Source organism: Ictidomys tridecemlineatus, chromosome 4 (assembly GCF_052094955.1).
Source record: "Ictidomys tridecemlineatus isolate mIctTri1 chromosome 4, mIctTri1.hap1, whole genome shotgun sequence".
Lineage (NCBI taxonomy): Eukaryota > Metazoa > Chordata > Mammalia > Rodentia > Sciuridae > Ictidomys > Ictidomys tridecemlineatus.
Window position 1 is genome coordinate 28,737,636 of NC_135480.1, and position 24,706 is coordinate 28,762,341.

At 47.6% G+C, this 24,706-nt stretch overlaps 1 protein-coding gene and 1 long non-coding RNA gene across 6 annotated transcripts in view; one reads left to right on the forward strand and one right to left on the reverse strand.

Moving 5' to 3' along the window:
* Positions 1-24,706, reverse strand: part of Ldlrad3 (low density lipoprotein receptor class A domain containing 3) — a 253,725-nt gene that overhangs the window by 38,287 nt on the left and 190,732 nt on the right. The gene's annotated exons all lie outside the window — the stretch shown is intronic.
* LOC144377054 (uncharacterized) lies at positions 13,470-19,279 on the forward strand. Its single transcript, XR_013437621.1, has 3 exons — positions 13,470-15,746; positions 17,459-17,768; positions 18,341-19,279. It is a non-coding gene; the product is annotated as an uncharacterized LOC144377054 (long non-coding RNA).

Genomic DNA, 24,706 nt, shown 5'->3' on the forward strand with positions numbered 1-24,706 from the left:
TGTGACTTCTGGAAAGGAAAGGCTAGATGTCCACTAAAAGAGTAAGAAGGAAAACTGGATCTGGGAAAGCCTCTACCCACTTTTCAAGTAAAGGTCATAAGAAGCCAGGAAAAGGCGGATGGCGAAGAGGCAAAGGAGGGCCCGGGTTAGCAGGAGTCGGGGCAGGTGGCACACCTGTGCTGGGGCCCATGTGGGGTGGAGTACTTCCACCCAACTGGTCACTACAAATAGACCCCTCTGGCCCATTTCAACCACCTGTACTTCCACGCAAGCTCCACCATCAACATAAGAGGAGGCCTTACTCCTAAAACAGTGCAATTTCCACAGAGGGAGGAGACACACCCATCTTGAGTGGACAGTTCAATGACTTCTGAAAAAATGCCTATCCCCAGCTAACTCACAAGGGGCATTTATTTAAAAGAGAGTCTCCTAGCTGAATGCAGATGTGTGGACGTGTGGGAGATGAGCTCACTCGGCGGCGGTCAAAGGCATGAGTGTGTGTTGGTGTGGGCTTCCAACCACACTCATCTCACTGATTCTGAATCAGGACCTGCTTGGTGGTACCAAGACTTCTCCCTGCACTTCCCAGGGACTTTCTGAATTTGTCTACTCCTAATTTGGGTGTCTCCTGGCTCAGTGGCCTGCATGTTTCTTGGCAATGAATATGATAATCCTAGACCACACATGCAATCAGTCTGGCAAGAATATACAGGGCTGAAAAGATCTTTGGAGGTGGACCAACTTTCTCAAAAAAAAAAAAAAAAAGCCACCCACCACTGTCAATTTCCCCTTTCCAAATGAGAGCTGTTAGCTCCCGTGACTCACTGGAACAGGGGACCATTTTCCAGGTGTTTCAGTACCTGTGTTCGGTCTTTCTGGGCTAGCATAATAATCATAATGGCTTACTATGTGCCAAGCATTATATCTAAAACACTTTACATGATTTATCTCTACCACATCACCGTGAGATAGGGACGATTACCTCCACTTCATTGATGGGGAACTCAGGCACAGAGACGTGAGTTACTTGCCCAAGGTCACAGAATTAACAAGTGACAGTGTGAACACTGGACTTGAGTCTCCTGCCGGCGAGGCGGCGCTTACTACCGTTCAGGGGAGGCCAGGCACTCTAAGGTTTAAAGGACGGAAAAGTGTCATCTCCTGACTTCCTGGCGATTACTTTCCCCGCCAGACTCGGTGGCCTCTACTACATAAAAATGTCAGCTCCATTTTTCTTCTAAAAAGAGGTAAATATACAGTCATCTCTAGGTATTGCTAGGGCCACAAAGGGGGTCTCTCCGTTCTGTCTAGACACAAAACCAACAGAGCATAATGCACAACCGGGTTTTATAGCCAGAGGTTTTTATCTTGTTGTTTCTCCTCTGAGGAGCTGGCTGATAAATCGGGCTTCACAGGTGGAGAGGAGTGTGTGTTTTCAAGAGTGACTTTCAGGAGCAGAGAGAAGGGCAAGCAATAATGTGGCAAAGAGAAGCATCCTTCAGAACCAGTGGCCATCTCCCCTCAAGAGGCCAATTAATCCATTTGAGGCAATAATGGGGGAGAGTGGCGGAGCCTGGTCCAGGCCGTCTACCCACTTTTCAATGACGGCGACTAGTCGCATTCATCAGTCTGCGGTGAACACAAGCCACCCTGTGCCACTGCATTCATCACTCGGCACCTGCTGGCTGGAGGCCCACGGAGATGGAGGCAAGATCAGCCAGAGCCCATCTGCACAGCCCAGGATTCCCACCCCCCAGCTCTCCGCCTCTAACGATTCTCAACCTTGACAGCATGCCTTTGTCTCTTTCTAAAGGTGCGACGTGATCTTTTCATTGCTGTTGCTTTGAGACTTGGGCCATCTTATTTACCTGGAGAAACCGTACAGAGAACAGATGTGGGGTCTGTGTCAAGGCCAGGACAGTGCTGCCCCCAACGGCAGGCCAGAGTAGAGCTTTTGTTCTGATCCCTCGAATCCTGTGGGGTGCAGCGGACAGAGGCATGATCCTTCGATTGCAGTGTAGAGGCTTCCCATTCTGGGAATAAGGAGGGCCATATGCAAACCAACTCATCACCTACCAAAGTCATCACCGGACAACTTGTAATTCTGGAGTAAAACGCATTTTTAAAAGTATCCTAGTGAGACTTTGAAGAGGTGAGAAAAAGTCAAAGGTACACACCTGGGAAATGGGCTGCTATTCTCCAAGGCAACAGAAGTCGGACCAAATAGGTTTTCCATCTTGCTAGAGACAAAAGGGGAACACAAGTCAAGATGCAGAGCCTTCTCCGAGCCAGCAGCAGGCTAAGGAGCCTCTTTTACGTTTGGACCCCAAAGAGCTAACTCTTAGGGTAAGAAGGAACCAGAAGAAAACATAGTTCTCCTCACTACCCAGGAGACTACAGGGAAGGGTGCCTTTGCGATGGGTACGGGGGAGGGTGTGTGGAAGCATTTATCAGCATGGGTGGCCCTCCCATAGATTGCATACCTTGGGCTTTTATTACTTGGAGGTCAAGAGAAACTCATAAACTTGGTTCAAAATGGTACTAAATTGTGCTTAATGCTTAATGTCAGGTTCCACTTGTATCTGACAAAAAAAATAAAAGGTCCTAGGCACCTAGCAGAAGCTAAGCTAAATCTCTCTGGAGGAAGCTATCTTTTATCAGAGTCCGCAACAAATGCCCACAAATAATTTCTCAGATACAGTGAGTAGAATGCTGTAAATAATATCCAACACGTGGGGAATCAACTCACCAGGAAGAGACCATGAGAAACAGTAGACATCAGAAATAGACACATAAAAACTTCAGACACTAAAGTGATCAGGCCAAATCGTAAACATGTTGCTAGGTTACTAAAAAAAAAAAAAAAAAAAAAAATGAAATAAAAGCTTGACTATAACCACCTGCGGGGGAGAATAAGTTACTGAAAAAAAACAGTGAAATGTATTTGAAAAAAGAACAGAATAGAACATGTAGCAGTGAGAAGTATTTTATTTAAATTGTAACACTCAATGGACCATCTTAATAGTAGATTAGACACAGATGAAAAGAGAATAAATGAACTGAAAAAAAAAAAAGCTCAGGAGGAATTATTCAGAAGGTATCAGGGAGAGACACAAAAAGACAGAAAATACCAAAGTGAGGTTAATAGACACAGAGTAAGGTGGTGAAGTTCAATCGATGGTGTGTGTTATGGTTTACATCCAGAATGTCCCTCAAAAGCTCATGTGCTGAATGCATGGTCCCCAATGTAGCATGTACCCAGAACCCATTATTAGTAAGTGATGGATCCATTTCTTGAATTGTGATGCTAATTTTATACACCCTCTTGTTTTCTTATCTCTCCACATTCCTCGCCTTTCTTTAAAGATGCCAACTTCTTGACCTGACTGTCTTAGCCTGGCTCCTTTGCTTAATGCTTAACGTCAGGTTCCACTTGTATCTGACAAAAAAATAAAAGTTGTCATTATTTAACTGAAACACATGGCTCCTGGTCCTCCCCAGTGTCGTGCAGAGGATGATGGGTGAAGGGGAAAGCCTTGGGGACTCACTGTCATGTTCTTCAATACAGAACGGTGTCAGGTGCTGTCAGGGGTCTGGAAGAGCTTCAGCTGGGAACTGGAGGTGGCTGGCAGTGTGCAGTCCCCACTCAGGGGCAGTGAATGAGGGACTGTGACTTCTAAAGCCAAACGGAGCATGACTCCGAGGACTGCAAACGCATGGATAAAGCAACCACCCGCGCCCAAACTCACACCCACCGCCTGTCTTCTTGAAGGAGCGTGGATTGGGGTCAAAGAGAATGGGGGATAGGGAAAAAACTTCTTGAAACGATGTCAACATTTTGAGCCTGAGAGACCCAATTGCAGAAGATATCTCACGGCTGTTGGGCTTCTACCTACATTTGTCTACTTCCTGAGTCTTGATGTTACTGTGTGTGTAGGTGTGTGTGTTTCAGCCCTGAAACCCACAAACCCTTGTACCCCTCAGTGGTCAGCCTTAGATGGTTTCAGACCTTATGTATTCCATCTGCATGTTGATTGCTATCAACAACCTGATACCCAAGACGTGATTCCATCCCAGGGACCCTTTCCAAGCAGGAGGAATGGGGAGTCACCCCTTGCTTAAAGCTGATCAGTTTCTCTTCCTGGTTTGTCTTCTCTGCCACGCTTTGTGACCAGCTATTTCCAATGCTTTAGTCCAGAGAAGCCCCTCCTCTCTGCTATCTGCAGGCACAGATCAGTGTCAAGGGCCAAAGTCAGAGAGGGAGGGAAGGAGGCCGGATAAGCTGTTTCCTAGCAGCTAAGATCAGTCAGTCTGACATTTTCTTTCTGATGCTTTGGGTCATCTCTGAGCTAAGAGAGAGAGAGAGAGAGAGAGAGAGAGAGAGAGAGAGAGAGAGAGAGAGTGTGTGTGTGTGTGTGTAAGAGAGATCTGACAACTGACTCCCATCCCCCCTCTAGCCTTCTTATTAACAACTTAATGACACTTTACATTTTCAGAATGTTATCCAACCATTAATAATTGAGCAACTTTTCAAAACAATGCTGGGCTGCCTTCTCGGGAGAAAAGAAGGCTGTAATTAGAAATATGGCAGTCTATTCAAAGAGGCCACATTTAATTAATCCACTTTAATTTGATTTAGGTGGGGTCTCCATAAACCAGTTTGTATCCAACCCCTCAGCAGACGATGCCAGGAGAAGTTTCAGAAGGCTCCCTCAGAGCGTGGGCCCCCACAGGGCGCTGCTCTCAGGACCCCAGTCCCATGCATCCTGGGACCCTGGAGCCTGCAGACCTGCGCTTGGGCCGATACCCTCCCCAAGCCTGTGGCCCTGTTAAGTCGCTTCTCCTGATCCATTTCCTGATCTGCAAACTGTGGAGAATGAGCTACCCACATTTCAAAGATTGGTAAGAGGATTACCATCCGGTGATGCTTATCCAGCACTTATTAGCTCAGGCCTCCGTAGGCAGTAACCTATGGAAAAATGTTAGCTTCAAAAAACCAAAAAAGCAATTTAAACAATAATTACCCCAGGGGAGCAAGGAGCGAGAAAGATTTATTTTTCACCTTAGTCCTGCAATTCTTAGAAATCTTTTTTTTTTTTAAAAACCATGAGAATATATTACTTCTCTAGTTAAAGCAAACTAGTTGTTTCAAAGAGCTTTTAAGAGTCGCCAGAAATTAGCACTTTGGATTGGGAGGTACATCTTAAGGAGAGGCTGATTATGTTAAAAAGTTAACGTTGAGCTGGACTGTGGTGCACACGTGCAGACCCTGCTACTTAGGAATCTGCTTGGGCCCAGAAGCTTGAGGCCAGCTTAGACAATATGGCAGGCAAGACCCTATTTCAAAAAAAAAAAAAAAAGAAAAAAATTGAACTTCAAATGAGGAGGAGAGGTGCCTTTCCAATTTCTCTCGGAGATGAGGTACCAGAGGCCACACTGAATTTCAAGAAGCTGAGTTTCTGATAAGCTCCTTTTGCAATGCACCCCTCCCCCATCTCTGAAATGGGGCTCTATCCTTCCATTTCTTCAAGCCCCAAACACTGGCATTACCCTTGACTCTTCTCTCACACTCTACATCAAATGCACAAGCAATTATTCCAGCTGACCCTACTTTGCAAGCACAGCCTTTATTGACCACTTTTCACTACCCCCTCTTTCCTTCCAGTCGTCGGGTACCAACTCTTTGAATGGATTACTGCAAGAGCCTCCCCACTGCTTCCTGGCTCCCAACACTGCCCCCTACAGACCACTCTCAACACAGCAGCCAAGGGGAGTCTGAAAAGACCCAGTCAGATCCCATCCCTCCTCTGCTCAATACCCTGCCCTGGCTCCTGTTACCTGCCATAGAAGCCAAAGTTCCTTCGGTTTCGGGAAATTTCCACATGTGGTTTCTGTTTCCACGGTCTGTCCTCGGCTCTCACTTCTCTCCCTCTATTTTAGACTTTCAGGACCCTCTACTTATTTTGCTTGCTGCAGTGTACCTTGGAACAGACACTCAACAAGCAGGTGCTGACTAAATGGCACCAACAAACAGGTATTCTAAGACGACCAGCACTGCTGTAGTGTCCTCTGCCACTTTGGTCCACTGGGCCACAAACAGAAGCATGGATGAAGAGGCAGGTAAATCCCAGCTGAAGATGAGCTGCAGGCATTTGGATGGAAATAACGCTCTGGGAGCAGGAAATGAGGTGCGCTGAGGAAGGGGAGCCCCACCACCTTCACCAAGGAATCAGGAGGCAGAACTGATGTGGCACTTGGGAAAGGAAGGAAACGGACCGTAGTCCCATAAGAACTACAGCCTCTGTCCTGATCTAGGCCTTGGGCTGGCTGTTCTACACATGCTTTTTATTCAACCTCCGCCAAAGCTTATATAGGTAACTAGGATTTCATTTTCTGGTTGAGAGGCTGCTCAGATCTGCATAATCAGGACACTGCAGAACTGGAGATTCCAACTCAGCTCCGTATGGTCATTGCGCCTGTGGTTCCAAAGAGGCATCCAAGCCACAGCAAACTTCTGAGCTGCCTGTTAAAATTACAGATGTCTGGACTCTGCCCTTTGATGCAGAATCCCCAGGGATGGAACCCGAGAATCTGTGCTTAGTGAACACCCTGAGAATCCCAGATCAGCCAAAGCACCCTGCTTCCCTTCTCCATTGTTGTTCAAGTCAGAGAGAGAGAGAGAGAGGAAAAAAAAATTCAAATGGCTCAGAAAATGATAATCCAAAATATGCTGCTTTGGACTTCAAACTGAGAGTCCCCCGTGGAGCTGCAAATGCAGGGAAGGGCTTTCTCTGAAGTTCCCTTGCCTGCCTAATGACTGGGTCTGCCAACGAGGAGCACAATGGCCTTCAATCTTCTTACTGAAATTTCATTAACCAAGGAAGATTAAACTCCTATCACGGAGAAGACTGGAAATCAAATGCCACACCTAGAGCGCACAGGAACTTTGTCCCACGCCATTGTCTCTTCTCCAGGCTCATTTTCTCACCTCAAAATCATTTACTCCCCCTCTTCAGTTTGCCTGCGGCTTCCCCCACCTTTACTTCTCTCTCCCCTGGGATGAAGGTATTTAGGTCTCAACCATCTGGTCCTCCTCTGGGTTTCGCATCTCGCGCGGCTCCTCTGCACAGAGGCGCGTTAACAAATCGGTACGCTGCTTCTCCCGCCGATCTGCCTACTAGTTTGCTCCAGCAGATTCAATTACGAGAGCTTCAAAGAGAAAGTCTGAGCTTCCCTCCTGTACAAACAAAGCCAGGCCTTGCCCTGTTAAGAGTTCAACCCAGTTCACAATAAGGGACGGGGGGGGGGGAGTCGTGGTGGCCGAGGCAGATGGCCACAGTCTGGTGACCTGGCACTCTCTTACCTGTCTTGACCTCATGAAGCTGACCATCAAACAGATGGAAACAGAAAGGGCAGCAGAGTCAGCCATGTGTGGAAGGGGTTCTGTACAAGTGTTGAAGAAACGCTGCAGATTAAATGTTGTGGCTATTCAAAGGCAGGAGGAGGAGGAGGGAGAATATTCCACGGGAGGGCAATAGCGCTGGCCAGTGGAAGGTGTGCAACTCCGAGATCTGCACGAGGTGAGGAAGTCAAGACCACTGGAGTCAGATACATAGCTGTGACTGCCAAGGAGAGTGGGAGACTCTTCATCTACAGGGCAAGATGGGCTTTCGGAAGGGGATTGAGTGCGGGAGTTAACGGTAAAGGCGAGGCTGAGAAAACTCAGCCTGATGATGAGTGTCAGAGGGATGGACTGCACTGATGCAGAAGGAGGAGGTAGCAACCACGGAGTTCAAGTTCAAGTTCGAGGAGAGGGTCCTTAACAGTAAAGGGAGAGATCTGCTTAGAAAGGAGAATCAGCCCACAAATCACCAGGCAGTGTGACCCTGCAGTCTGAAGGAACCAAAGAAACTCCCACTGGGAGACCTGACCTTCTCCACAAAGTGGGGCACATGGGCTTCTCGAAGACGGGGATAGGGACTGAGAACAGGATGCTTTACAACTGTGCTTGTCGATGGGACGTGAAATCCTTGAAAATCATGAGAAGGATTTGTTTTGCTCAAGTTCAGGTTCAGTTTGGGCTGAATAACAAGTCTGCACTGATCCAAACTAGGAATTAGACAGTCTCTTCCAGGGGAGTCACAGAGCAGGGTGAGTTCTACTCCAGGATCCCAGAGTCCTTCATCACCGTCGTGCCCCTTAGCCACAGGATGCATTTTGGTAAACACCATGTCAGGTGACCTCTCCATTATGCAAACATCATGGAGTACGCTTACCTGGACCCAATGGCACAGGTGAACCACTGAACGTGGCCTCTGGAGGCAATCAAGACAAAAGAGATGTGTGAGACAGCTGTCGACATCACACCACACACTGCTTTACTCAAAATGTTTTAATGAGTAGAGAGAGTACATTCTAAAATAGCTATAAAAGTATAGTAAGCCAGCCGCGTGCAGTGAGGCATGCCTGTAACCCCAGAAACTCGGGAGGCTGAGGTAGGAGGATCACAAGTTCGAGGCAATTTAGCAAAGCTCTAAGCAACTCAAAATTAAAAATAAAAAGGGTTGGGGATATGGCTTAGGGGTTAGGCACCTCTGGGTTCAATCCTCCAGTATAAGAAAAAAGAAAGTACAGTAACCCAGTAACATAGTTATTTATTATTACTGTCAACTCTTATGCACTACATGTAATGGCATGTGCTATACTGTTATATAACCATACAACAACAGCACCGGCATTCATTATGACTGCAGCATAACTAGGCAACAGAAAATTTTTTGGCTGCATTATAATCTTACGGGACGTCCCTGTCTACATGGACCTGAGACATCCTGATGTGGTGTGTGGCCACGTGTGTCCCTCTTTATAACCACAACTCAACCTAAATGTCAAAACTCTTGCAGAAGCGTCATCCTCAAGCTCCAAGAACACAGCTGAGACCATCTCCCGGCAGTCTTGAGAGTCAACTTAATTGGATGAATTAGAGTGTCAAGAAATCACACTGGCAGGAAATTTGATCTTCCCACACTATCGCTGTTAAGAGGAACTCAACTTTTCCAGGGTGATTTTATCTCCTGACCACCAGTTTCGGTTGGTACTCCTGGCTAAAGTTGAAGTCACTGGTTTTGGGCATCAGCTCTAAGCCAAACACACACCACTACTGCCGAAAAGTGAATGAGTGACATTTGTAGCTTGGCTTTCCTTGTGGAGTCTACGTATTGATCCCAACTGACATTTACTTCAACATTCCCTAGCAGAAAAAAAAAATACCCCCCGATCCTATCTCCTCCGAAAATGCCACCAAATGTGCCCAAGGCAGGGCAAAAAAAAAAAAGAAGGAGAATGAAATCATCTGTCTATTCCCCTACAAGCACGCTGCCTGGTGAATACTGTAACTTTAATTATTGCTTTAGTTCACAACGGCTCAGGTCGTTAGTCCAACCCTCACACGGTATTGATTCTCCTCCTGTTATAAAACAAGTATCAGCAAGGCACCAAAAATTGCCTGCTCAAAGCTTCTTGTGATGCTGGGAGGTTATATCACGCATATTAAATCTGGACGGCGTTTCGGCTCAAGCAATCTTAACTTTATGGTCTTGTTGGTTTTTAAAGCAAATGTTAATGAAATATGCATAACTTATGGCAAACGACAATCCCGGTGGGGGTACATTTTAATTAGTAGAGTTTGTTTAAAGGAAAGCAAATTTAACTCCTCCTCATCTGTCACCAGGCTGCCCAGTAACCTGAAGGCAGGGAGGAAACAGATGCCTTCCCACACCAATCTGAGGGTCCGGGAGAGGGGCGGGGTCCCTGACCAAGTCATTCCCAGCCACGGTGGCTCTGGACTGCTCTTCTGTGATGAAACCTAGACTCTGGGTCCATTTTCAAGGCAGAAGATTGGCAGGCAGGACAAGCACTGTGGGTTTGTGGTGATGTCCTTAGCCACGACATTGACCTAGCCCAGTTAGGAAGCTGTATTAGTTACCTAGGGCTGCTATAACAAAGCACCACAAACAGGTAGCCTAGTAACAGACATGTATTCTTTCAGTTCTGGAGGCCAGAAGTCCAAAAGCAAAGTACCAGTAGGAACAGGCTCCCTCTGCAGGCTCTGGAGAAGAGTCCTGGACTCTTTCTAGCTCCTGATGGCTGCTGGCAATCCTTGCCTGGAGCTGTATCACTTCAACCTCTGATTCTGACTTCATGTGGTCCTGTGTGTCTATCTTTGTGTCTATTTCTTTCTTCTTATAGGGAGACCAGTCCTACTGGATGTAGCGCCCACATAGTATGATCTCATTGTGATGGTTTTTAGTGTATGTGTGTGGTGCTGGGGATCAGACCCAGGGCCTTGCATGTGTTAGGCAAGTGCTCTATCGCTGAACCATAATCCCAGCCTGAGAAGGTTAATTTTATGTGTCAACTTGGCTAGGCTATGATACCCAGCTCTTAGTCAAGACTATCAGTCTAGATGTTGCTGTGAAGTTATTTCTTTAAATGTGGTTTACATCTAAATAATCTCAACTTTGAGCAAAATAGTGTGGGTGGGCCTCATCCAATCAGTTGAAGACCTTAGGAGAAAATACTGAGGTCCCTGGAATAAGAAGGAATTCTGCCTCCAGTCTGCCTCTGACTCATGACTGTAACGTTAACTCTTCCTTGGGTTTCCAGCCTGTTGGCGTATCCTGTCGATTTGGCACTTATATGAGCCAGTTCCTTAAAATCAATCAATTTCTCCTTCCTACCTTCTGGATTCCTTGGAGAACTCTGACTAGACACTCAACTTCACTTCCTCCGCCAAAGACCCTATTTTCTAGTAAGGTCACCTTCACAGGTCCTGGGTGGACGTAAGTTCTTGAAGGACCCTCTTCAACCCAGTACGGACGTGGAGGACCACAGCCTCACTTTCCCAAGTGGGGTGCTGGGATCACGGGGCAGCACTTCCTTCTCTCGGGCCGTCCTGGACCAGCTGCCTCTGAATCCTCAGGCCCTCCTGGACCAGCTGCCTCCGAATCCTCACTTTCACGGAGCCCATGATTCACGCGTGCACCACAGTTTGAGAATCATTAGGCTAGAAGATGAGGTTTCCAGCCGTTTATGGTGTTGATGATAAAAGGCTGGGAGTCTAGACACGGTCAGTCCGACGGCCAAGGAAGAGGAACTCAGAAAGATCCAGCAGGGAGCTCTGCGAGAAGCCATCTCTCTTATTAATCAATTATCACACAGACTTCAAGAGCTGAGACCAGATATGGATTTGTCAAACAAACTGACAAAGGAAGGAAACGGGGGCTCTTCAAGATAGAGAAGTTCTCTAATGAACTGCCTTCTGTTTACAAGCAAGGCCCCCAGGCACAGGAGAAAGCTTTCATTTCCACCCTCTGGGGCCCAGATGGCCTTCCCCACTTCTCGCCCCACCAGGAGGCACCGAGATGCCGATGTGATTACTCGGTGACAGTGTTGCACTTGAATACCCAGGTCTTGCTCTAGGCTCCCGCTGTAACTCACGTTGATGTGAAGAAACGTTTCATTTTTGGGATCAGATGTATGAATTCTTAATGAACTGTGTCAAAGAAATCAAATATTTCCCCCCCCCCCGCCACCCCCCACTCTTCAGAATCAGATTTTGACCTTCTGCCAGACAACCATAAATCATGTTCAGCAGGGAGAGAAGCAGGAATCAGGGGCTGCTGCACATGGATTAGCCAGTTAATTTCTCTCTGTCAGACCTTCACCTGAGCTGTCAGAGGACGGAGAGAGGATGGAGGGGAAGACGGAATGGAGGAGGAAGGAGGGAAAGAAAGAAGGAGGGAAGGAAAACGCATTTTGAGGACTGTCAACAGTAGGCACTCAATGGTTACTGCTAAAAGTTATAGGCTAGGGAAAAAGAATCAAAATATAGGCAAAGTTCTTTATTGGCTGAAAACAGGGTGGTCGCCTCAATAACCAGAATCCTTGGCTCTTATTGTTCAGTAAAATATATATTTTTATGTAGGATGCCTTAAAACTGGGGTAAGGACAAGGACAGAGATTTGCAAAAGTAGAATGAGAAAAAAAAAGACTTCCTTTTTTCAAGAATACTTTCCTAGAATTTCCACAAAACTACGCAGAATACGGCAGAGTCTTCCTAAATAAAACCTCAATCAACACTTAAAAGGAAGTGGTGATAATTCAAGACAGATACCATTTGTTAACTAGCAATGCAGGAAGGACTTTAAAAAATGATAATTTCCTATGTTGGCAAGGATATGGAGAAAAAGGGGTCTATCCAAATGCCTGTGGGGGTATAAATAGATACAGTCCATTTGGAAAACAATTTAGTGATATAAGTGCAATGAGCCCTAAAAGTGTTCAAATCTGGTAAAAACCCTATGGACACTGTCCCTAAGGAAGTTATCCAAAGTATAAAAATAGCTTTAAAGGCCATAACAGCTTTGACTATAATAACTCATTGGCAAAACCTAAAGGTTCACCAATAAGCACATGGGTAAGTAAAATAAGGTGCATCCATTTGGAAAAAATTATGCAGCCATTAAGAATGCTTACTAAGAGTTTATAAGAACATGGAAAAACACTTAACAAAAATAAAAAATAATGTAAGATGCAAAATAATAAAATAATATCATAATTATCAGAACAAAGAGCCTTGATAACCCTATGCACAGAAAAAATATGGAAGGAAACACACCAATGGCTAATATCAATTATTTATGGGATCAGAAAATAATGGTGTACTTTCCCCTCTTCTACATTTTCCAAACATCCTGTAATTACACTGTGTACTTTACTAATGAAAAGGGGACTTTTACTGTGTTTTTAAAAAGCAAGTCAGTTGTGTGAGTAAGATTTTAAAAGATGTCCCCTTCCACAAACAATTAAAAAATGAGTCACAGCTAATTCAAGGTGAAGCTCATTTGTAAATATCAAATTTTCTAATCTAGCATCCAGATCTGGGGCACTGAAGACGCTGGCTGCCTGCCCGCCCGAAAACCAACTCTATCTAATTTAAAACACTCTGCTTAAGAAGTGAAAGAAGAGTCAGAGCTGTCAGCTATAAACCACCCGACTCCGGCGTGAGTCAGGCAGCTGTCACAGCCACTACATCTGCTGAAGTTCATTCACGGGAAGGGGCTCTGCCACGCAGGGCGCAGAGCCGACGTACGCACAGTCACAGATTGGATTGGACGCTGCTCCTTACCAGCGATCATTCCCCATCGGGCATTTTCTTTCCTTGGCAAGTCTGTGCACTTGAAAGCGATCGTCTCCAGCTTTTTGACCCCATTCAAGCCAAAATTTTTGAAGCAGGCCATCTGTCTCTGGAAACGAGGAGCGATTGAAGGCCATATGCAAGGTGCGGGGGTAGGGGAACGATGTCATTTGAGTGACGAGATTATTGATGTATCTTCTAAGTGGCTGACTTGTTCAATTTTAAACAGAGCAACTCTTGGGTTACATAAATAGGTTTAGCAGCAGCAACAGCAAGCAGGCTGTTTGCCATGGGCGGCTCACCCCGATGCCCATGTGCTTCACGTACGGCATCTTTGCAAAGCTCATCCATGAAGCCTGTGCATGGAGCGTGGCAGAGATCCACCAACTCAGTCACGGTGACAGCTTCTGTGTGACCCAGAGGATCACTAAGGGCAGTGGCAGGAGGGGAGGGGAGAGATGTCTTAATTCAGCCGTGTCACCGACTGCCTCTCTCTGGAAGTTCTGTGTCTCTGTTTTTGTAATCCAGTCAGGCAGGACGTGGATCAAAGCAGTGAAGAGTGACGGTGCTCAGCCATCCTGACAGAGCAGAAAAGGGGTGCAAGGTCCGGGCACCTCGCTCAATGTTCTAAAGCAGCAGACCGCAACCCACTTTATCAATACATTTTTTTTTTGGACAATATTCCCCCAATGGATGCATGTTCATTTATAATACAGACACGATCCCCTATCCGTCCATACGTCAAATATGAAACACTTTTTAGGGTAAAAAATAACTACTTGAACCCCAAAGAATCATCTGCACAAATCCCTTTTTGAAAAACCATTCAAAGTACTCAAGTGAGTTGTCAAGTGTGTGTGGTAGTGATGGGGCGGGAAAGGAGGTCACCAGAGGGAAGTGACGTTTAAAAGAATCCCCACCTCTGGCTGGTAGGTATCTGACATCAGCATCTTCCCAATTGATTTACACTGGGTGTCCCACCATACCTCGCCACACAGCCTAGGGCGGAAAGGAAGGCTAAGCTTCAAGGACGTGGACCCCGGGAGCTAATTCAAACCAGGCTGCAAAACACCACTGCACGGTGCATGAGGAGAAAGGGTCTGTTGAAGGGCCAGAGTGGAGGACGCAGGGAGAATGTTTAATTGCTGGAAGGGAAGAGATTCTTTTCAGGCTCCATTTCCATCCAAGCAATCCATCTACCAATTACAAGCAAGTTCTGACCCAGACATGAAAGCAGGCAACTGCCCCTGTTGGAAACCACCCAGAGCTGCTGCTTATCTCCTACCCTTCGTAATTCCAGACCTTTAACCGATCTGTCCTGGCTCCTGGCCTCAGGCATATGCACTGCTTTCTCTGCCCCTAGATTTAGCCCCTGGAGTTTCCTTGCCATCCAACACCCCTGCCAACACACCCACGGACAAGACAGAGAGCAGGTCTCTGTTTTAAACCACCTGGGGAGGAAGAAGCTGTTTGGCCTCTAGGGTCTGAATCTGTCCTGCTGAATATCACAACTGCTGAGCCTCTGTGGACAGGATCCAGTTCTAATGACAACCCTGTTTCATCCCTCGAATTTGAAATATCCCAGAAAGGAAGGCCTGTCATGAGCAGGGGGCGGGGGAAGAGCCGCAGAGTTAGCCAATGCATTCGAAATCTGCAGACTTCCTGCCAAATTGTGAATTTCCATTGCAAAGCCAGCATTCACTGGGCCCACGGTTACCTAAGCTCAGGACCCTGGCTCGTTCAGTCATTCTTGGGTGGGAAGCTATTGACTTAGGGGCTAGGGCTTGGCTCCTGTCTGAGGTGCTCACCGATGAGGCTCCACTTCCTTCCTCATGCAGTGTCTAGAGGGAGCAGGGCATCACTGCCTGGGCCTCCTGTCCGTCAGTTACATTCAAGGCCCAGGGTACCCCCAACTCCCATGTCTTCTCTGCATTAACATTCTGTCTGGCTTCTTGCTTCACACTTAACAAGTCTGTTGCCAGCAGTAAATAAGGAGGCGAGGGACAGGGAGGGGAGCCAAGAAAGAGTTTCTTTTCACCCATGGCGCACAGCGACAAGACCCACTTAATAATGCGCTCTGGAGAGACTCGAGGAAAATCGGACACGCTGCCATTTCTCCCCTGATGAAGAATCCCGCCGGTGGGAAGTGATTGATATTCCAATTCTTCAAAAATGCATCTTTCTAAAAATGTAGATGAAACTTTCCAAAATAGCTCTGATACTCCTCCAACTCTCCTTCTTCCCCAGGAGCACCCTGCCCCCCTTCCTGGGTGGGGGGGGGTGCTTAAAAATACCACACCAAGATTTATATTCGATTCAAATTTGCTTCGCACACCAAGTCTAAATACAGCTTATACGCCAATCCTGCTTCCAAGGCCACTTACTTGTAAATGTATGAAACTGTAATGGAATGATTTATAGTTTTCCTTTAGCTCTTTCATTGCTGATTTACAGAGATCTCTCCAGGGGTGATTATTTTTGGATATTTCTAAGTCTGCAGACTGCATCACTCTTGATGGATGTTAATTCCTTCTCAGAGAGTCCTGTGGTAAGTGACACATTTCATTCATTTAAACATTTAATGAGCCCCCGTAAAACATTAAGCATCGTGGGACAGGCACTGGTTAAGGCACGGGCTTGTGTCCTCAAAGAACTTACGCTTGTCCTCAGTCATCTTGAAACTCAGAAGATGTGTCGTCCCAGTGACTAAATTTACAGGCAAAATACAACTTCCCTGGGCTGAAGCCCAGTTGTACATGTCCACCAAGGCATCTGCTGTGGTCCTTCAGCAAGGGGGGGCTGGCTGTTCCTGGGAGGGAAATGGAGTTGGCCTTTGAGACTGTTGGACTCTAGTCTGTCCATCCATCATCCATCCCTCTGTCCATCACTCCCAGAATGAACCAGTCAAGTGCAGGATCCCCAGACAGGATTTCTGTCTGCTCTCCCTCATTTATAAATATATCTATGTATCGCTGGCCTCTCTGCCATTTGTGGAAGTTTATGACTCACCGTCTCGCGGGGGCTCAGATGGCCAACGTCTGGTTTCTGCTTAGACTAGAACCGCTGTGAGCTTCCACGTTCTCACTGAGGAAATGCGGATCCTATCATCTGCTCCACAGGATTCCTGAGAGGGCTACACAGAGTGGCTGACACCTAAAAGCCTCTTGAAAAGTGTCACAAAAATGTCTCTCTCCCCTAGCAGAAAGAGAAACCAGAGAGACAGGAAGCCCCCTCTGGGTAGAAGGCCGAGAGGGGCCTTGTACACCTCAGGGACCTGGCTTCATCCTGGGTCCTCACTAGTCACTGTGGGACGTGGGGCAGGTCACGGATGCTTTTTCACCACGATTTCTTCTTTATGGAAATCCTTTTTTTAAGTATTTGTTTCAGCTGTTGACGGACCTTTATTTTTATCATTGATTTACATGCGGTGCTGAGACTCGAACCCAGGGCCTTCCACATGCTAGGCAAGCGCTCTGTCACTGAGCCACGACCCCAGCCCCTGGAAATACTTGTCTTTCCACATTTCTTGATTGGTGCCTTAGAGTTGTACACGATGATGGGATTGTACACGCACACCACATAACAATACAATTTGGCCAGTATCCCTCACCAGGGCTCCCCTCTCCCTCCCTGCCTCCCAACTTTGGGTCCTTTTCCTCTACGGACCTCCCTTTGATTTCCAGGAGATCCATCTCCACCTTTTTTTTTTTCCTTTTCCTTTTTATTCTCTAGCTTCGTCCTGTGAGAGGAAACACATGACCCCTGATCTTCTGAGTTTGACTTATTTCCCTTAATGGTCTCAAGTTCCATCCATTTTCCTGAAAATGACGTGATTCCATTTTTCTTTCTGGCTGACTGAAACTCCATTATGTATATATACCACATTTTCTTTATCCATCCATCCACTGATGGACACGAGGCTGGTTCCATCGTTTGGGTATTGGGAATTGTGCTGCTACAAATATGGGTGTGCATGTAGTAATAGAGTGAGCTAACTTTAATTCCTTTAGGATAAATACTGAGGAGTGGTCTAACTGGGCCATATGGTGTGTCCATGCCTGGTCTTCCTAGGATCCTCTACATTGGTTTCCACAGTGGTTTTAGTAATTAATACTCCCAACCAATGGTATAAAAGTGTTCCTCTTTCTCCACATCCTCTTCAGCATCGATTATCGCTTATATTCTTTATGACTGCTTTTCAGACTGGTATGAGATGAAATCTCAATCTCAGTGTACTTTTTTTTTTTTTTTTTTGTATAGGGGACTGAACCCAGGTGTACTTAACACCGAGCCACATCCCCAGTGCTTTTTATATTTCGTTTAGAGACAGGGTTTCATTGAATTGCTTAGCAACTCACTAAGTTGCTGAGACTGGCTTTGAACTCGAGATCCTCCTGCCTCAACCTCCCCGGCTGCTGGGACTACAGGTGTGCCCCACCACGCCCGACTCAAAGTAGTTTTGATCTGCGCTTCCCTGATGGCTGACGATGTTGAACACCTTTCCATATATTTGTTAACCGCGTGTACATCCTGTGGAAATACTTTCTAAAATGGAACACCAATACAGAAGGTAAACTATGATTATAAAAGAAATCAGCATTATTTTATTCAAAGACCCCTCTCCTTTGACAAGCAGAGTTCCTGGCTTGAACAATGAGCTAATAAAAACATTTGAAGGGAAAAAAACCAGCCTCTGAGAAACTAATTAAAAGAAGATTTTTTTTTTCCTTGCCAAGAAAAAAAAAAAATGAACTGCTGGGCTAGGCATTCATGTATCTTATAATTAAATATTTCAAGGAGGATTTGGCCCAACCGGATGGCTAAATGGAAATCCGCTTCCCTTCCTGCCTTATCTCCACTGGCTGGGAAATCTCTGGCTCTCTGCGAGTACAATTCTCCTGCAGGTTTCGGGAGTGCAAAGGCCTCAAGGCCACCTGCAGGAAGCACAGGGGGTCCGAGAACAAAGCCTGGGTGGCGGGTGATATTTCCCATACAGCGGGCAACCCAATTTTATCATTCTCCCCCGAATGTGCCTTCGCCACTCAGACCCAGGCTGGTTCTTTGTGTCTCAGGAAAGAAGCAGGAAGCGGGGAGAGATGCTTTTATTTTTGTCTGAGCGCTGCTTATCTGCTTCACTCACAGCCACGGATTTATAAATTCTCCCGCGATGGCCCTTATCAACCGTGAGCCACACGCGGCGACGCGGGACTGGGCGCTTTCAAGGGGTCTCAACAAAAGCCCTGCTGCAGCTGGTGCTACCAAGGAGATGCCAGGCCGGGGAGGCACCCCTGGGTGCTCCGCAGATGAGGACTTGAAGGGATCCTGTCCAGCGCACCCCCACCCCCCGCCACTAGGGGGCAGGGGACCCCCGCCGTTCTTCCTCATCTTCTTCATTTTTTATTCCAACCCAAGGGAGGCCTCAGCCCTTCCTGCAGTCCCCTCAATTTTCTTGCAAGAAAACTGCAACAAGGCTGTCATTTTAAAATCGCTCATTCATCCAATGAAGCCTTGAGTGAGCACCGATCCTGTAGCAGGCACTTTCTTGGCTGACGGAGATACCTCAGTATACAAAATAAAACCTGTGTCCCCACCCAACCGCCACGCTGCAGGGAAGACAGATAAGAAACATAAGGATCACTGAGTAGGTCGCAAGGGCTGTGAGCAGGCCAAGAGCAACCAACAAAAAGCCCAGAGTAAGGTACAGAGAGTGCGCAGGTGTGAGGTGGGGGAGAGCTGGCATTCTAAATAGCAGAGGGGGGCTGAGGGGGGAGGCCCATGGAGAAGGTGACACCTGGTCAAGAACTGAGGATGGAAGAGGGGTGTGCAAAGCGGAAGGAACAGCAGGTTGAAAGGTCCTGGGGTAGGAGAGTCCCTGGTGTGTTTCAGGAACAGCAAAGAGGATTGTTCTATAAAACTCAATGAACATAAGGGGAATGGATTGGGACAGTGACATTCCTAGAACTCTTGTGCCTATCATGAGTTCATCCTGGAAGAAAACCCTACTGCAATGTTTTTAAATACCAGGTCTCTACCAAATAGCATCGAGTGAAACTGCCAGAGTGGGTTAGTTTCCAAAAAAAAAAAAAAAAAAAAGGAAGGAAATAGAACATAAGAGTGTGCTGTATCTAGAATGCAGTCCTCAGAAACTGGTTCTAGGACCCACAGTGAATTCCAAAACCTGAGGATGCTCAAGTCCCTTATAGAAAATGGGGTAGGATTTGCATATAAGCTACACACACCCTTCCGAATTCTTTAAGCCATCTCTAGATTATTTATTCATTACCTAACACAATGCAAATGCTATGTAAACAGCTGTAATGGTGTGCTGTTTAGAAACAAGGGCGAGAAAATCACATCAGCACAGATACATTTTTCCCCTCAATATTTTCCATCAGCAGTTGGTTGAATCCTTCAAGGTGTGATCCGAAGACATGGAGGGTGAAATGCACTTGCTTCCTGCCCGTGGGGTTTGGCCAACTCTACCTGATGGTCCCCAGGGTCCTGCCATTGGAATTTTAAGGCACTCAACATCATAGTCCCTAACGCTCCCTCCAGAGTGGAGATCAGCTCTTGGACATTTGTTGGGAAAAAAATACTCCCAGGCCTAACTAATACTCGTCTGCTCTTTTGGCCAAGAACCCATGGCTCATCTGGGACTTTAAAAAATGACAACTAAATAAAAAGAATTTTTAAAACATGAACCACAGTGCAACAGAACTGCTCACCAGCTGCAGAGAGGGAAACTCTCCAACCAACCTCCCCCCATTTTTTTTTCTCTTCTGACTAGACCAAGCAGGTCTGGCAGCCCCCAGAGGTCTCCCTTTACCTAGACAGCTCGTCTCTAGTCTTGGTAATGCATCCTGCACCAAGCAGGAAATTATCAATGTTCCCATTTAAAGATGTGGAGGAGGGCAGAGGGGGCTTTGGGGGTACAGGAGACCATGCAAAATCTGGAGACCCCAACTGCCCCTCACAGCATTACCACAAGCATTCCGAAAGGGGTCCTCTCTTTCCAGCAGGAGACCCACAGATTGCCCTTAATAGAATTTTTTAAATTGCCTAAAATTGCTGCTTCTATTCCAGGCTGAAAATTACAGCCCTCGCTCTATTTCCCACCCTCCCGCCAGAGTGACTCAGAGCCCCCGAGGAGATCTGTACTAACAGCGACATCATCAACAGAACCTGAGTGCTCTCTGTGTGGAGAAAAATATTTGCAGCATTTCAAGCAGATCCAAGGAGGCCGTGACTGTCACACATGTTCTCCCCAATGGATTCAGACTCTCCTTTTTTTTTTTTTTTTTTGTAAACACACACACAGACATACACAAATCAGCAACATGATTTATGCTGCCTTGTGTAAATGCTAGAAATCTCTGAAACCTATCTTGCTGAAGATGATGAATACAAACCTTTTGTCATTTTCCACCCGTTGCTGTATGAGTGGCATGGGGGGAGGGGAGGAGCAAGTCATTGTTCCCAAATCCTGCCACATGGGGGTGTGAGTACTGAGGCTGCTTCCTTCAGGCTCTGGTGGGTAAACAAACCAAACTCACTCTGTGTACATTTAAAGAGGCAAGTCTTCCGAAAGCTGCTGTTGAATGCAGACACCCAAATTCCCATTAGCTCATGCCAATGATGACAGGCAGGTGGCTTTTTCTGAGGGCTCCTGTCAAGGCACCTGGCCCTCCCCAGGGCCCTGCAGAGCAGAGCTGGCTGCATGAACAAATGTCAGCTTGAGTTTGCAGTGACAACATGTGTGTTCAACTGGGGATGGTGTCACCTTATAGGGATAAGCAACTGTTCCTGAATCAATAAGCCCCAAATAAGTCTGCAAACTATCAAGGGTTCTTCTATATCCCTTTAGGTGCCTAGCTACTAATGAGGTTACGCAATCTCCACTCAGTAAATTCTCTTCACTAAAGCACAGGACTTTTGACTCTGGCTGCATATCCCTATTATAAACCCTACTCCAAACCAGCAGAGGCAGATCTCTGGGGACAGCCCTGTCATTGATATTGGATTGTGCAGCTACGTGTGAGAACTGCTAAAGGACCGAAGAGGCAGAAAATGACTTACCTAGGAAGACATTCTCCCTGCACAAAGCTCTTTCATCAACAGAACCCTGTAAGTGGTCTCCTGGCTACTAAGGTGGGCTCGGCACTCTGAAGCCAGGAGGAAGGTGGCCCAGGACCATAGAGGACCTAGACTAGAGCTGACAGATGATTTCTGTCACAAACATACCCCCACTCCTTTATTTTGCATTTAAAAATTTTTGCTGGGCAGCTATTACGAGCCAGGTACCCCTGCAACACAGGAGTGAGTAAGGGGCCCCTGGCATCTCCTCTGGAGGGTGGCTACCCATGCCCCTGGACCGTACTGAGTGCTCTGCATGCTCTCGTTAATCCTTACCATCAACCTGTGAGGTAGGTGTAGTTCTGTTCAGAAATATAAAGCAGTGTACTCAAGGTCACAGAGCTAAGAAGTGACAGAAGCTTGACGTGTTCCAACATTGGAGCCAGATGGGGGGTAAACAGGCAGGGAAAGTGAACTAGAGGGCAGAAGCTTAAGTCACTGTAACTGCCACATAACGGGGCAGCCTCCAAATCAAGTTTGTAGTGACAATTCTTGAAAAAGAGGAAGAAAATATGCTCATTTAGAATCCTGGACGACGTTCTGAGGCTACAGAGCTACAGAGGCTCCGAGTAAGTAATGAATGTCACCAAGAGGACACGGCAGACTGGCTGCACTGGCTGCATCGTGGGCTGGAAAGGGCAGGCGCGTGACAGTGCGCTCCCGGGGCTGTTAACAATGTCCGAGAATCTTTCCAGATCAGCAGATTTCCTGGACAGCTGAGATCCACACTGGGGAGCCCGTCGGCTGCCCACTGATTGATTCCTGATCAATGTGGAACCAAAGGACAGCAAGTTAACCAGGCTGAACCTGGAGGGATCAAAGGTCAAAGGTCAGCCCCTCCCCAGCAGGAGTCCAAGACCCTGGTTATGACCCATGTTATGAGCTGGTGGGACCTGTGAGAGGTGAGGCCTAGCGGAAGGTGGATGGGTCACAAGACGCTGCCCTTGGAAGGGGTTAGTGTGCTCCCCACTCCCTGTCATGGGCCCAGTCTCTCTCTGGCTTCTGGTGTCACTGTGTGCTCTATGCTCTATTCCCCTGCTGAGCTCTCTCAGAGTCAGGCCCAGGCAGGTGACAAGTCCTTGAAGCTAAATGAGCATCTTCTTTTGAACGGAGCACCCAGCCTCAGGGCCTTTCATTAGAGCAGCAGACTGATGAACACGGAGCCCCAGCGGCTGCCTGAGGAGCTGCTCGCCCAGGAGGGGAAGGCCACATAGAAATGGGGAAATAACAGGTCCTCTGGGCAGCGACATCAGAAAACAGACTCCAGAATACACACACTTCTTTTCAGAAACACCTGTTAGAACCTCTGTTGCGATTTCTAAGAGCAGGACAGGGTCTCCCGAATTCCTGTGGCTGCAGATGGAGCTCATTTAAGGCCCCAAGGAACGTGCCTTTGAGAAGACGGGTGGATGAAAGGGATTCTCTGGGTCCAAGATTCCCCTGGCCGTGGTCACCATGCACCTGTCTAGCCTCGCCCTCAGTTTGCGGACACAGATGGTGGCGGCGGAGAGAGACCCGTCCCGTTCTTGCCATTTAACCCACCTGGTGGGCGAAGGTGCGACTGATTTTTAGTGGGTGTGACGTTTGCACAGATCAAAACCTGGACCCTGCTGCCTGCCCTTGGAAAGAGTGCCACAGATGATTCCGATCAACTCTCTTTATGGAAGAGGCACAGGGGCCAAGGACATGGAGTGGCGCAGGCCAAAGTCCAGGGGACAGCTGCATGGTGGAGCCAGGACTGCAACTCTCCGTCAGCCCTGGCCTCCTGCAGAAGGGGCAGCTCCGGTGGGTGTTTCAAAATGCAGGGGGACCGGTGTCCTCTGGCCATGGGAGATGCAGCGAGTCCCACCTCCCCATGATGGCCTGCCTCTGGTGGGTCTACCGTGACACTTCCGCATTATCTATCCCACAAAGGTAATGCTAACAAGCAAAGCAAGCTGGAGAGACCCGCTAAGGCGGGAAGGTAAACGGCTGCCCACCACTGGAGCCAATGAACACACAGGGCTGATTCCCTCCCTCCTCATTTGTTCAAGAAGCAGAGGAAAAACGGCAAAAAGGAACATGTGGGAAACCAGTTTTATTGGGATGGTAAACCACTCAGCCATGCCAAGGGTGTCTTACACTTGATCATGGCATTTACAACTACTTCACAGACAGATCCAAGGCAATCGGAGAGAAGCCCGAGTCTTTCCTTTCTTCCCTTTTTTGTGGTGCTTGGGATTGAACCCAGGCCCTGGCACATGGTAGGTAGGTGCTTTACCACGGAGCTATGTGCCCAACACGTTCATTTTTTCAATTTAGAGACAGGATCATGCTAAGTTGCCAAGCCTGGCCTCGAAATTTGCAATCCTCCTACCTCAGCCTCCCCAGTAACTGGCATTACCCACACCTGGCAGAATCTTCACGATTCTCTCAGATTGATTTTTTTTTCTTTTCTCTGAAAAAGAGGCAGCAGACCCAGCACCAGGGCTGAGCGAGGCGAGATAACCCACAGCATTTGATGGAAGGTCTTGCCCCATGGCACCCGCATGTCAGCGTCTGCCCAGATAGAAACCGACGTGGAATTTACTCACCTTGATTGACGTACCCTCTGGCCCCTCCTGGACCGTGTCCTTCCCTAGTGCTTCCTAGAGCAATGCTAGGTGGCATTTGCTCACTCTTGGAGCATAAATTCATCTAATATTTGCTGTGGGCCAGTGACCTGCCAGGAGGCCCTGTTCTCAGAAGTGAAGCAGGAAACTGAAAACACACAGCTCTTTGGCAGCGGGCGAGAAGCTCCCTCCGCCAGGATCACCCCGGAGCCTTCAAGAACCCAAAGCTGCTTCTTGAAGATCCTGAGGCTCAGAGTGAGCAGATAACACGCCCCCAACCCCTGAGTCAGGCCTGGAGCCTGTGTGAACAGGAGCCCTGACCGTCCTTGCCCCACTTAACGGAGGGTCGGATTGTGCTCTCACTGACAGCCCCTTCCCCGCTTGTTAAGCGAGCGAAGACCTCCCCCAGGTGTGCTGAGGCGCCAGGAGGGCTCACGGGGTCAGCAGAGTGGGATTAACCAGCGCAACTCACGGAGCAAAAGGACCCGAAGCAAAATGTGGCGGGAAAAGGTGCACAGGGTGGAGTCCAGGGGCAACGGGGCCCAAGAGGCCTTTCCCAGCGGAGTCCCAAGGACGCACTTTAATGCCCCTGCCAATGACAGTGACGACACACAGGGAAGACTGATCACCAGGAATCTCAGGGTTTTACTGGACACATCGGCACGGTCTGCCTGGTACCTGCCCAAAGTCCAGACTCCAGGAAGGAAGCAGGCCTTCAGCACAAACCGCGTTATTTGCACAGGTTAAGCCCTCATCAGATAGGGTGCTGGGAGTCTCCCCCAAA